This window comes from Zonotrichia albicollis, chromosome 13 (genome assembly GCF_047830755.1).
Source record: "Zonotrichia albicollis isolate bZonAlb1 chromosome 13, bZonAlb1.hap1, whole genome shotgun sequence".
In the NCBI taxonomy this organism is placed as follows: domain Eukaryota; kingdom Metazoa; phylum Chordata; class Aves; order Passeriformes; family Passerellidae; genus Zonotrichia; species Zonotrichia albicollis.
Window position 1 is genome coordinate 1,001,886 of NC_133831.1, and position 13,865 is coordinate 1,015,750.

A 13,865-nucleotide genomic window follows, 5' to 3' on the forward strand; every position below is an offset into this window, starting at 1 on the left:
TAAATCTCAGCAAATTGGAATTTCACTTTGACACTTCACTTAATATACTCTATGTATAACTAGGGGAAAAAAAATTAAAGCGAGACAAAACCAGGCAAACAGGCTGAGCAAAGCCCCATGAAATGAAATTAAATGGTTCCAGCAGTAATAATTAGTTGTTTAACTACAGAATCCCGGAATGGTTTAGGTTGGAAGGGACCTTAAAACCCATCCTGTCCCACCCCTGCCATGGCAGGGACCCTTTCCACCATCCCAGGCTGCTCCAAGCCCCTCCAGCCTGGCCTTGGGCACTGCCAGGGATGGGGCAAAGTGGTGAAACCCAGTGAAGTAAGAACACACAAACCATGCAAAGAACATCATGTAGAGGCACAATTCTCTGGTAAGAGATAAAACACAGCAGCTCTCAGTGGGGACAGGCGAGCCCGAGGTGGGACCATGCACTGAGTGACTGAACAGGGCAGAAGCAGCAGACAAGGGGCATCACCAAGTTCAGTAGCCTTCAACTTTGGATACCCTGCCCCTAAATCTAAATTAAACCAGAATAAAATGCAAGATTACTGGCCTATAGGTCCACATAATAAATTCCTCCTGAGTTCTGGCTCCTGCCAGCAGTGTTTGTAGCAGTGCACGTGGAAAGTTTGGAGGTTCTGTGTTGTGAGTGCCTCGCCCTGTGCCAGCCCCAGTGCCCACGGGCACCAGCTGTGCCCACCCAGCCCAGCCCAGAGCCGTGCACAGGGGCTGATGGCAAAGAAAGCGCCTTTAATAAACCAGCAGCATAATCCAGGACTCTGTCCTCTTTATTTTTTAATAGAAGCCTTTCACTATATGGAACTAATTATCGCCATCTGCCGTCCCCGGTCTTATATTTCCTCTCTCACAGCTCATTCTTCAAAAACTCAGTAGCTTCCTCCCCTTACATTTGTAAATGCTGTTGACTATGGATAAAATCCATGTTTACTTTGTATTCAGGGCCCATAGGAAAGCTTGTTTTAATCATCAACAGATGTTACATTCTGCTCTGCTGTGCTTGGCACACAACTTCAGAGGGAAATAAAAGAAAAATCTTTATTTTAAATTTAAATTGTAGATTGTTACAGACTAAATAAAATGCCAAATTGTTATTGGAAACAACATGGCCACTGTAATAACTGTAACTGACATTTACTTTTTACAATTAGGGGTTTTTTTCTGGTGCTGTATAACACAAGATGGTTTCCACATTTTGCAAAGGACTTTCTTTCCCTTTGCTCTGAAATGATTTGCAATCAAGCCACAGACATTTGTAATTTATTTTTATTTAATACTTTCCTACGAGCTTATGAAATACTGGGATTATTATGCTATATACAGTAGATAGTTTTTGAATGCGTACTCTCCCTCCGGACTCATATTTCAATACACATTATCCCCTTGAACTCATTTATAAACACCCATTATTCCCCCAGACCCCGCTATAAACATGGGATATCTCCACGGACTGTTCCAGCCTTATGGTCCTTTTTATCTCTGGCTTCTTTCCTATTCCTGTTCACCTTTGATGTGAGCTCAGTGCTCCCCTGGGGACGCGGTGCCCCCCGGAGCCGCGGGCAGCGGGACCCTGGTGTGGTCACTGCTGCTGCTCCCTCTGCTTCCTGCCCCAGCTGTGCCCCGGGCACCTGCTGCCCACATGGGGATTGGCATTGCTGCCCCTGGCATCCTCTGCTGCCCGTCTGGGCATTGGCATCCCTGCCCCTGGCATCCTCTGCTGCCCGCCTGGGGGCTGGCATCCCTGCCCCTGGCATCCTCTGCTGCCCGCCTGGGGATTGGCATCGCTGCCCCGGCATCCTCTGCTGCCCGCCTGGGGGTTGGCATTGCTGCCCCTGGCATCCTCTGCTGCCCACATGGGCATTGGCATCGCTGCCCCTGGCATCCTCTGCTGCCCACCTGGGCATTGGCATCCCTTCCCCTGGCATCCTCTGCTGCCCGCCTGGGGGCTGGCATTGCTGCCCCTGGCATCCTCTGCTGCCCGCCTGGGGACTGACATCCCTGCCCTGGCATCCTCTGCTGCCCACATGGGCATTGGCATTGCTGCCCCTGGCATCCTCTGCTGCCCGCCTGGGGGTTGGCATTGCTGCCCCCGGCATCCTCTGCTGCCCGCCTGGGGATTGGCATCCCTGCCCCTGGCATCCTCTGCTGCCCGCCTGGGGACTGACATCCCTGCCCTGGCATCCTCTGCTGCCCACATGGGCATTGGCATTGCTGCCCCCGGCATCCTCTGCTGCCCACCTGGGGGTTGGCATTGCTGCCCCTGGCATCCTCTGCTGCCCACCTGGGGGTTGGCACTGCTGCCCCTGGCATCCTCTGCTGCCCACCTGGGGGCTGGCATCCCTGCCCCTGGCATCCTCTGCTGCCCACCTGGGGGTTGGCATTGCTGCCCCGGCATCCTCTGCTGCCCGCCTGGGCATTGGCATCCCTGCCCCTGGCATCCTCTGCTGCCCGCCTGGGGGTTGGCATTGCTGCCCCGGCATTCTCTGCTGCCCGCCTGGGCATTGGCATCCCTGCCCCTGGCATCCTCTGCTGCCCGCCTGGGGGTTGGCATCCCTGCCCCTGGCATCCTCTGCTGCCCGCCTGGGCATTGGCATTGCTGCCCCGGCATCCTCTGCTGCCCGCCTGGGCATTGGCATCCCTGCCCCTGGCATCCTCTGCTGCCCGCCTGGGGGTTGGCATCCCTGCCCCTGGCATCCTCTGCTGCCCACCCGGGCATTGGCATCCCTGCCCCTGGCATCCTCTGCTGCCCGCCTGGGGATTGGCATTGCTGCCCCTGGCATCCTCTGCTGCCCACCCGGGCATTGGCATTGCTGCCCCTGGCATCCTCTGCTGCCCCGTCCCTGTGGGATGCAGGGGCAATGGGATCCTGCAGCCTCCAGGCCTGAGCGTTCACTCCTCACCCAGTCACCAAACTGGTGCTTTCTTTCACTGTTAACTTCTCGTTTCAGTTTCATTTCCACACCACTGCAGAAAGTAATTACAAAGTTATTTAGGGGTTTGGTAACTCAGAAGCAAAATGGAGTCAAATGTTTGAACAGGAAAAACTGAAATATTAGGCAGGATAGTTCTTCATTGTACCTTACTATGAGAGTGATTGCAGGGGGACATTTTCCACTAGACCAGGTCACTCCAAGTCCTGTCCAAATTGGCCTTGGACTCTTCCAGGGATGGAGAAGATGGATTTCATGCCAAAAGATGTTTTAAATGCAAGCTTTGTGCATCCATGAGCTTATCCATCAGAGTGTCCAGGAGATTTTAGAGCAAGTCTGTGAGGGAGCAGAAGGAGCTGTGCTAGAGCTGGGTGACATGGTGGCACTACTGGGGCTCTGAAGGATCAGAGCTGGAGGCTCAGATGTAAGAGAATTCATTTACAAAAACACAGTGATGCACACCAAGGGCAGATGTTGCACATATTTGGGCAAATCTTAAGCACAAATAAGTTTTTAAAATTTTCCTCATGAAACTTTGTGATCTAACAAATAAATCTCAGGAGGAAATAAATCCTTTTCTTTTAGAAATTGCAAACTCCAGCACAATGCAAACCAGCTTGGAAAGCAGCAGGCGGCTATTTTACATTGCTGCTGAATACTGTTATGAATTAACAGCTCATTAAGAAAAAAACCTTTGCAAACCATGAATCTCAAAAGAAAGTCTAAGAAACTGTCATCTGCAATCTCCAGTGTGTGAATAAATCTAAAATCCATCAAGGGACGGAGCTCTTCCGAGAGCCAAACAAACAGGTGTCCCCTGGCCTCCCGACCCCAGCATCAACAGCGCAATAAAACTCTTCCCAGCCCAGGACCAGAGCATTTGGTACCAGTACTTGGGATAATACCTGCTCCTTAAAACACGGAAACACGGATAACAAATGCCTCCAAAGCCCCAGAAGAAACAGAGACGTGCCCTGTGAAGTATCCCCCCAGGAATCCTGTAAATCATACCCAAATTTCACTTGTCCTGGAACAGGTTTGGAAATCTGTTTGTGGTTTCTCCTACATATTTTGAACTGTATCTGGTCAGTTCAGAAATGAAAGAGTCCTGCAAACTCCAGTGGAAAGATCTCTGTACGTGTTATTTTAAAATAGCCTTAAACTGCAGACAAATTTGTTCTGCAAACTCAATTATTTTTATGGTTTTAAAAAATTTACTCTTTTTTATCACATTTGATTGATCTGTACAGTCAAGTGCCATTACACGGGGTGCCACCAACACATGAAGCATGGGAGATTCAAGAGAAGAACAGAGAGGCACATGCAAAAAGGCAGAAACATCAAGGATTTTTTCATTCTGTTTTCCTGACATCTCCTCCCATTTATTTTCTTTGTTTCACCACTGAAGAAATCCCTGTTCAGACAAGTCACAACAATGGACTAAAACATCATGAAAAACTCAATCTGGTAGGACTGAGGTGTTCAAGAAGAAGGAAATTATTAGAGGTGGTGTTTATTGAGAAACAAAAGCGCCTTGTTAATCCACCACACTCAAGGTAATGTGATTATTTGATCCAGTACTTTGCATAATACAGGCCACTGGAATTTTCTGTATTACTTCCAGTTTAAAGCTTAATAGTTGCACTTGAACTACAGATTTAGAAAATCATCTGCTCTTGATGCTAAAATATCCTCCATAACACCATTAAGTTGTTCCAGTGATTAATCACCTTCCCTGATTAACATGTACATTATTTCTAGTAAAATTTTTGTCTACCTTTAATTTCATTCATTAAATCTCTGTATTTTTTTCTTCTACTCTTAAGAGCTCTCTATTTGCTAATTCTTTTTGCCCGTGTAGGCTCTTATTGACCAAGTTCAACCACCTCTTTAGTATCTTTCTGATAACAGACGAGTTATTTGAGATTATTTTTTTAATCTGTCACCATAAGATTAATTTTTTACTTATTTAATTCCCTTTGTGCATTCACTTTGAAAATTCACTTTGTGGATTTTCAGTGCATCTGTTTCAGTGCCTTTTTCCAAGTGTCAGGCCAAGAAATGGACAACAGCACATGAAGGCACCAGAGGAGCTGCAGGGACTCCCAAGATTAACTAAAGGGAAATTATCAGCATACAAAAACTTTTCAGCAATTATTTTTAATTTTTCAAAAGAGCCATGTACTTTTAAAGTGCATTTCAAGAAAAGGCAGTGTCGTTTGTTTTATATAAACACACAACTTTGAAATGCATTCTCTTTAAAAATTATACCACTTCTTCACATCTTAATTAATGCCAAAACTTGATTTTCTTTCTTAGCAATGTATTAGAAAACTGCTATTAATGTAATTTAATTTTTGTAAGGAGCGGCATTTGTTTTCTATTTTAAAAAAAATAGGTGGTTCTGAAATGTTGGTCTGTCAACATCACTTAGAACATTCCCATTCCATGCCTCTATGTAATAAATTAAATCAGAGTTTTAATTGTGCCCATGCTTTGTGGTTCCTGGCAGTACAAAAAGATCTTCTGTGAATTCACGTCCCAAAAAGTCCTACTGAGTGATTAATTACTGGTCTGGAAGATATAAATATGCTTTTCAGGGAAGTCAGTACGGACTGCTGGAAGCTTTGGTCTTATATACGGCTGTAGGTGTCTCTCACCAGCAGACATCCCCCTAATTCAAACAAGATTCCAGTTCCAATATGTACTGGCAGTACGAACCCCTTGCCCTGTTTAATTAACACAAGATCTCTAGATCTGAAAGCGAGGAACACGAGGTGTGTTTGTTCCCATTTTAGATTTCCCTGAGTTTTCCTCTGCCTCCAGCGCGGTGTCCTCAGCCCTGCATGTTCAGGACAGCGAAGCTCCCCCAGAGCCCTGTTCTATCAAAGCAAAGCCCAGCCCAGCTCCTGGTGCCAACCCTTGGGTCACTCTCCTCCCCAGGACTCAGGGCTGTCACAGCCGTGGCTTTGCTCTCCTCACACTCTCTGAGTGCTCCAAGCCGTGGCTTTGCTCTCTCAAACTCTTTGTGAGCTCCAATTGTGGCTTTGCTCTCTCCTCACACTCTCCGAGTGCTCCAAATCAGTTTTTGGGGCAGCCCAGGGTGTTTGCAGTCTGCCCCCAGAGTGCCATACAACAAGCACACAAGGAGAGGAGCTTTATTGTCCTTCCCAGCAGAGCACCATCAATATTGGAACCAGAACCATCCCACCTGCACATCTGGAGCGAGTCAATGCCACCTCAGCCAAACCAAGGGGTCCAGCTGGAGCTTCCACCACCCATGGGGAACAGCTCCCAGCAGGTGAGGAGCAGCAGGCAGGAGATCAGTCGGCAAAGGGAAAACTGATCAAAACCAGCAGAGGTTTGAAAGGACCTGGAACCTCTAATGCGACACTGAACTCCTCACAGTCGGGCCACCACCACAAGCCCAAGCAGCCTGAGTGGAGATTACTGCCTAATGGCCTGGCAGAGGCAGCTGAGGGATCACAGCCCAGCTCCTTGCTGCAAGGAACTCCATTTATGTCCCTACAAGCAAGAACACGACAAACAAAGACAAACAAAGACTGACTCCATCCTTCCTCTTTGAAAAGGTCTGTCCATAGTCAAGGAACAGAGTGAAATGTGAGACAGAAATGTGTTCCTGTTTGGGGGATAGAAGACAAGAGCTTTGCAATCCTCTGAGCACCAAAATTCACTGAAATCACCAGGGCCATTGTGATTGCTCATTAACAATACACATCTTCCAGCTGACATTTTCCATTTGGACCTTGTGAAAACCACAAATCAAACATACATAAGAAGGTAGCTAACTTCAACCGAGGAAAGGTCTTTAAAAAACAAGAAAGAAAATAAACCTTTGATAAAATAATTGCTTCTACTGTTATTTTTTTGCTATTGCTTCAAAAACAATTTCTCTTTCTTTCTTGTTCATCTGTCTGGTGTCCTGCTGGTGTGCAGATGAAAGGTCCAGTCTCTTTAAAATTTCATGCAGGGCTCTTCAGAACATCTCAGTTTTAAATGCCCATGGCAAAGACAACAAAATGTACCAGTAAATGGAAGCAGATGAAACCCCTGTTTGTACACTCGGTAAAGGTAGCGTGTGTGACAGGGGCTGTTTTCACACCCACGCACACTGCCAAGAACCAGCCACAAAGCCACCAACCCACATCCCTACACTCACCAGTACTGACCACAGCTCAGCTGCCCAAAAACTACCTGGGACTCAGCAAGCCCGGGTGGGGACAATTCCATCACCTGGTAAGGAAAGCTTTTTCTCTTTCTGCCCTTCCAGTACCTGACAGAGATGTTTACAAGGAGTGACAGGACAGGGGAGAATGACTTCCCTCTGCCAGAGGTCAGGGTTGGGTGGGATTTTGGGCAGAATTCCTGGCTGTGAGGGTGGGCAGGCCCTGGCACAGGTGCCCAGAGCAGCTGGGGCTGCCCCTGGATCCCTGGCAGTGCCCAAGGCCAGGCTGGACAGGGCTGGGAGCAGCCTGGGATAATGGAAGGTGTCCCCGCTGGTGGGACTGGGTGAGCTTTAAGGTCCCCTCCCATCCCAAACCATTCTGGGATCCTGTGGTATAAATGACATTTCCTGCCAGTGATTTTGCCACTCACTAAGAGCATGTTCTGACCCAATTCAAGACAACAGATTCTCACAACGTACTTCAGGTTCCTATGGCTCGTGAGCCAGCATGGTAACCCCCACAATTTAGGGCTGCAGCGTTCAAGTCTGACAGGTTTGTGTGGGTTTGTAGCACCTTTTTCCATCTAATAAGTCTAAAGTACTTTGCCAGAGCAGTCACTGAATTTCCAGCCGGAAGCCACAGCATCTGTTTCCCATATCTCTGCTGTTGCTGCTCTCATTTACAGTGTTCACAACTCTGAGCACTCATGAGGAGACATTTCTCAGCTCACTGTGGAGCTGAAGCAGATGATTCACATCTGTGGTGCAGAGGCAGCTTGGGAGAGACCAGTGGACTCCCTGCCCAAAAGTGGGAATATGTATAATCAAAAAAAAAAAACAGAATAAAACACAAAAAAACCATCAGAGGAACCAGCTGTCAAATACTGAGACACTTGAGGAAGAGCAGAAATTTATTGACTGTCTTCAGAGAACTGTTCCAACATCTCATGGCAATCTAGATTCCCCTTAGGAATAGGGTAGTTTTAATTATGAGTGGAGCTATGTTTTGTACACTAACAATGAAAAAAACAAAAACTGTATCAGAGTAGGTGAGATGGAAGGTTTGGACTCCCAGCATCCCGACACAGAAAATGTTACCCTGCAGGAGTCACTTGTTAATCAAAGCACTCTGGTGTGAGCTGCACATTGAGAACAAAACCCCAAGGGCCCGGGTGTGTGATGGGGATGGCTCAAGGTGGGGATGATTCAGCCACAGCCCATCTCTGCTGCAGGCTGGGGGTTCAGCAGAGAGCCCTGTGCATCGCCCACAGGAAACTTCCCCGCATCTCCAGAGCTGCTGTCAGCTGGCCCATGCTGGATCCCCTGGTGCCAGGGATGCCAAGGACACAAACCCAAACCGTCAGAGGTTCAGCCCTGCGGATGGAGGGCGGCATCAGTGGCACACGGTGAGTCACCGTGCAGCAGTGAGTCACGGCTCAGGGAATGGGCTGGCTCTGGCCACATCCCTTTGTCACCGCTCTAATGAGACCAACCCCCCGACTGCACCAGCCACGCAGAGGAAAGGACAAAACTCCTTCAGCCAAGCCCGAGCTGCTGGCCAGAACAACACCACCCCAGGGGTGGTGAGGGATGAACAGGGATGGGAAGCACAAACCACTCTCTGTATTGCCAAGTAACAATGAAGGTGAAAAAGCCCAGAAAGCCCCAACTGGGATTGAGCCCATTGTGATTGCTCCACAGGATTTAATACACACAGGTCCTGCAGAACCATTCTCAGGAGGCTCTGCCACAGCTGGGGTCACACACTCCACTTTGGGCTTTTAAGGCTGAAAATAGCACAGGTGATTTGACATGATAATCAGAGAACTGGTGCAATATTTCCACCCAAATGGCATCTGTATGACCACAATGGAAGATGTAAGTGAAAGGAAATCTCTCTTACTCATCCCAGAATTTAATCAAATCAGGATAAACTGTGTTTTCTTTGACTATCATGTCTATGGTACATGACCTGCTGTCACACCAGAACAACCTTAATACAAAATGAAGAACTCAGGGCTATTTTCTGTAAGTAGAGAAGCAACTTGGGGTTATCCTTTTAGCTTATTCATGCCTTATGGACTTAATAGCTCGGTCTTGGTTCTTCATATGTTACTACTAATTAGACAGGGTGTAGGCAGAGGCAGAAAGCAATCAGAAGAAGCAGCAAAGACCCAGAGTCAATGCGTCCCCTCCACAGGGCCCTGCTCATTCCCAGCTGGACCCTCAGTGCCTCTGGCTGCCCAAGGGACACCTCTGGGCATAAAATCAGTACAAAACCTCTGCTACCAGGACAGCCTTGGCCCAGGAGCTCACTGCCTGCACAGTGCTGCTCTCTCTATGAGGGAGCCATGCAGCAGCTGTGCCTCCAAAGTCCCACACCTGCATTTCTGAGCTGCACATCCCAGCCAAAAAAGGCTCCTCTGTCCCCATTGCAGCACAGCAGCATCCCAGAGGGGTGAGAGCCCCAGCAGGGGCCTGGTTTTGGTATTAAGGGTGGGCCCAGGTCTGCAGCCAGGGCACATCATTCCCCAGGGCACCATCCCCAGCCTCAGGACACCACAGGCACTGCTGGTACCAGAAGGGACCATGGTAAAATTAATTAATATGTATTAAAATACCACAAACTCCATCCCATGACCTTGAGCTGCTCCATTGTTCCTAGTCAGACTGTGGCATCAAGGACCAGGCCAACTCTGTGCCAGTCCCTGTGCCCAGTCCCTGTGCCAGTCCCTGTGCCCAATCATTATGCCAGTCTCTGAGCCCAATCCCTGTGCCAGTCCCTGTGCCAGTCCCTGTGCCCAATCCCAAGCCCCAGCCCAGGGCTGGCAGGAAGGCAGCAATCCAGCCCACCTGAGCACAGCCACCTAAGCCAGCAGCATCCTCATTAGAATCCTCATTAGCTGCTCCGTGTAATTAGCTCCAGGTAGTTGAAAGCACATTTTTGCTCAGCCTTCCTACATCTGTGTTTTCCCCAAAGATTTAACTACCTGGTTTAATGCTCAAACACTAAAACTCAGCTCTCCTTCCATAAAGTATTTTAATCTAAAAATAATTTGAACCATGTTTATTTTTAAGAACTTTTACCCTCCCAAAAATAATGTTTAAAAGAAAGCAACTTTAACCATGAATACAGAGTAAATAATTGCTGTTGCTTTCCTTACAAATAAATCACTTTTACTCTGATTTTTTTTTTAAAAAGATCAAAAGTAACATTAATCATGCTGGCCAGGGAGCAAAAGGACATTCCCAGACATTAACTGCCTTCCAAATATGAAAAACATATTAAATATCTCTCTAAAACAAGATGTTTTCCTCATGTTTCCTTTGAGGGAAGGCTGCTGGGCACATTGCTGCTGGGTTGGCTGGGGGCACCTGCAGTGTGGCACCCTGAGCACACCTGCCCACAGGCCTGGCATCAGCAGGGCTGGATGAAGGGATGGAGGTGCCCTGGTGGCATCAGGCCTCCTTGCCTTTGCACAGGAATTCTGCACTGACCGCTGTCCTCGCTGTGCAAATTGATTTTTTCCCAAACTTCTGCAAGACCGCACACACATGGAAACTCCCCCTCATGTGGCTGCCAGCGTGGCACACGTGGATCAAACACCCCAGACTGTGCCTTTGCTGAATCATGAACTGTGATTTCTGCTGCGCTGGATGGGAGCACGAGGCAGAGAAACCCGCGTGGGCAGTGTAGGGGAATCCACGAGAGTCGGTCCCAAAAAGGACCAGAGAGCTGTTTTCCCTCTGCCTGGCTGGCCCAGAGTCCCAGCACAGCCCCAGCAATGCCGAGCCAGCAGGAAGGGGCTGGCTGAGCCCGCAGTTCCTGCAGGAACCCTTAACCCAGAGCCTGGGTTTGTCCCTGGACAAAGGAAGGGGTGACACCCAGGGCTGGGCATTGCCCATGAGGGGCACTCCTTCTGCAGAGGGGCTTTATCCTTCCCCCTCCACCTCCAGGGACTGTTTAATGCTTTAAAGGCAGATTTAGCAAACAGGGGTGCTTTACTCCCTGATCAGGAGCTGAGTGGGCAGTGCAGCCCCAGGCACTGCCCATGGAGATGCCACAGGCTGGCACAGTGCCAGTGCCATTCCAAACCTCAATGCCCAGTTCCTGGAACAGCCCCTTGCCCTGATCCTTGGAGCAGACCCGTGTTAGACCCGCCAGGCTGCCGCCCCACACCTCCTGTTCCTGCCCCAAAACAGAGCCCTGCCCAAAGGACAGGGTGCCCCAGCAATAAAGGCTTCTCAGCACCTTCCGTAGCTCCTCTTGCCCTCATTTCCCCGCTCCCCCCCCAGCAGGAGGGACACACGGACAGGGAGGCTGCGGAGCAACAGCCAGATCTCTCCTTGGATTTGCTGTCTGTGTTTCTTTGTTACTGAAGCCCGCTAATTACTTTGAAAGTCTGTGGATTCTGGTCGCAGCAATGAGGGGTTTCTGTCAAAGCAATTTTCCAGAAGAAGCTGTTTCTCTGGAATAAGCTTCTCATCTGCTAATCCACCAGTGCCGCAGTTGCTGGCTGGCCCAAAACAAAGGAATAAGGTTTTCCTCCCAGATACCCTAAGGAAGAATTTTATTAGCAGCGTATATGTATGATTAGAATAACAGAAATGAGAGTTTATTTGTGAAAGAACTGACATCAAACCCATACGCAAGTCCTCTGAGGACAGGGCAGATGCCTTTGAGCAAGAAGCTTTTAAAAGACTACCAAAAAGCACACAGGTCCCTCACTTTTTCCATCGAGTTTCTTCTCTGTATCTTACTAGTAACCTTTTCTTTTAAAGCAATAGCATTTGAACTTGTACCAACTCCTAAAAAGTAGGATTTTACATGTTTATCATCTCTCATAGGAAGAAATTCCCACATAATGCAAGTAGCAAGCAGCACACAACACAAAACTTGGCAGGAAGTTCATAACTGAATCTTTAAAATGTTCCACGTGAAAGAGGCGACAATGCAAAAGCAAAGGCAGTGAGTGAGCACGCCAGGACTGGTAAATGGAAGCTGTTCAGTACCTGATACCCAGCGTTCCAGGTCAGCTGGAGCAGGAATTGGCTGTCCTGACTCACCTGCTGTCCCAGGTGGGTTCTGCTGTCCCTGTGCCAGGCAGCGAGGGTGGCACCAGGCAGCGAGGGTGGCACCAGGCAGTGAGGGTGGCACCGGGCAGTGAAGGCGGCCCCGGGCAGTGAGGGTGGCACCAGGCAGCAAGGGTGGCACCAGGGCTGCTCTGCACCCCCTGTTCCCGCTGCTCCGGGTGGCACCCCTGGACCCTGGGCTGTGTTTGGGATCCCAGCAGCACAGCCTGGCAGTGCCCGTCCTTGGCTGGGTGAGAGCCCGGTCCCGAGGGTCCAGCCCAGTGCCCGTGGCTGGACTGGAGCACCAAAAAAGGAGCCTACAGAAATTATTGTTTTCTGATTCACTCCTAGGCTAACACTCAAAGATATACAATCTCAAGCTGTTTTCTAAACTTCAGGAGTAGAAAAAACAAATATTTAATAAAGTGATTAAACTTCTGTTGAGCAAAATTACTTCAGAGCATACCCTGAGCTGTGGGTGTGTCTGTGCCACCCCCAACACTGCCAACAGACCTTGTGCAGAATTGGTACAGAAAAAAAAAAAATACATATATATAAATACATGAGGCTTGTCCTGAACCTGTTTTCCTTTCCTATGAAGGAGACAGTTATCCCTGCTCCAGCAGGACGGAGATAAGCACACACAGAATGCCCACAGGCTACAGTTTTTCATTTTCCTCTTGGCCGATCTACAACTAAGCTGCCAAAATAAACAAACTTCGCCTTCCAGTCAGGCTCAACATGAACCAAAGTGAATTTTTATATCATAAAAGGAAGCAAAAAAATAAGCAGGAACAGTTAAAATGCTTAAAATATCAACACTTTTTTCCAGAAGGGAAAATAAATTTCTGAGGACAAGCTATTAAGCACTGATTTCAGACACTAATTACGCTGTCCCCAACACATCCAACGCAGTATCTCAGTCACAGCTGCCTTCCTAAAGTCAATGAAGTGAGAAAGTTTGGCCTAATGACATCAGGGACCAAACCCAGACTTTTTAGGTCAGAAGAGGACCAAGCACATATTTTGACAGCTACCTCATCTAAATTTGTTCTTTGCAGAGCAACAGCTTCATTAAATGACAAGTTTTTTTGAGTGACATTTTTGTGGCCCAGTGAAAGCTCCAAAAAGAACTTGGAGAGAAAACCAAAGTTTAGAGCAGCGGGGATGCCCCAGGGTCACCTGAGCAGCCTGGAGCCAGCTCAGAGTGCTGGTATTCATTTTTTCTGGAGACACTGGAATTTTTCTGGAGGATCCAGAATACTTTCAATTCTAGACATAATATGAACTTTAAATGATTAAATGTTTCATTGCGTACTGAAGACCTGAAGGATGAGCTTTTCTAAAATGCCGAAAGCAGAACGAGCAGTGTGAAGAGACGGACCCAGAGGTTACCCCCCAGGTGTGCCAGGGTGCCATCCGTGCATTTCCCAGGCTCTGACCCAGCTCTGCCTCTGGCACCACCAGGCTCAGGTACCTGTGCTGGCACCTGCAGCAGGATCTGGGGCACAGGCACACCAATCCACCACAATGCTCCATTAAACACTGCAAAAACACCTGGTTTAAAGAAAAGCCCATTTTGTGACTCACGTAGACAAAAGTACAAACCCCAAGTACCTGCTGTGTCAAGCAAAATACATAAAGCACAA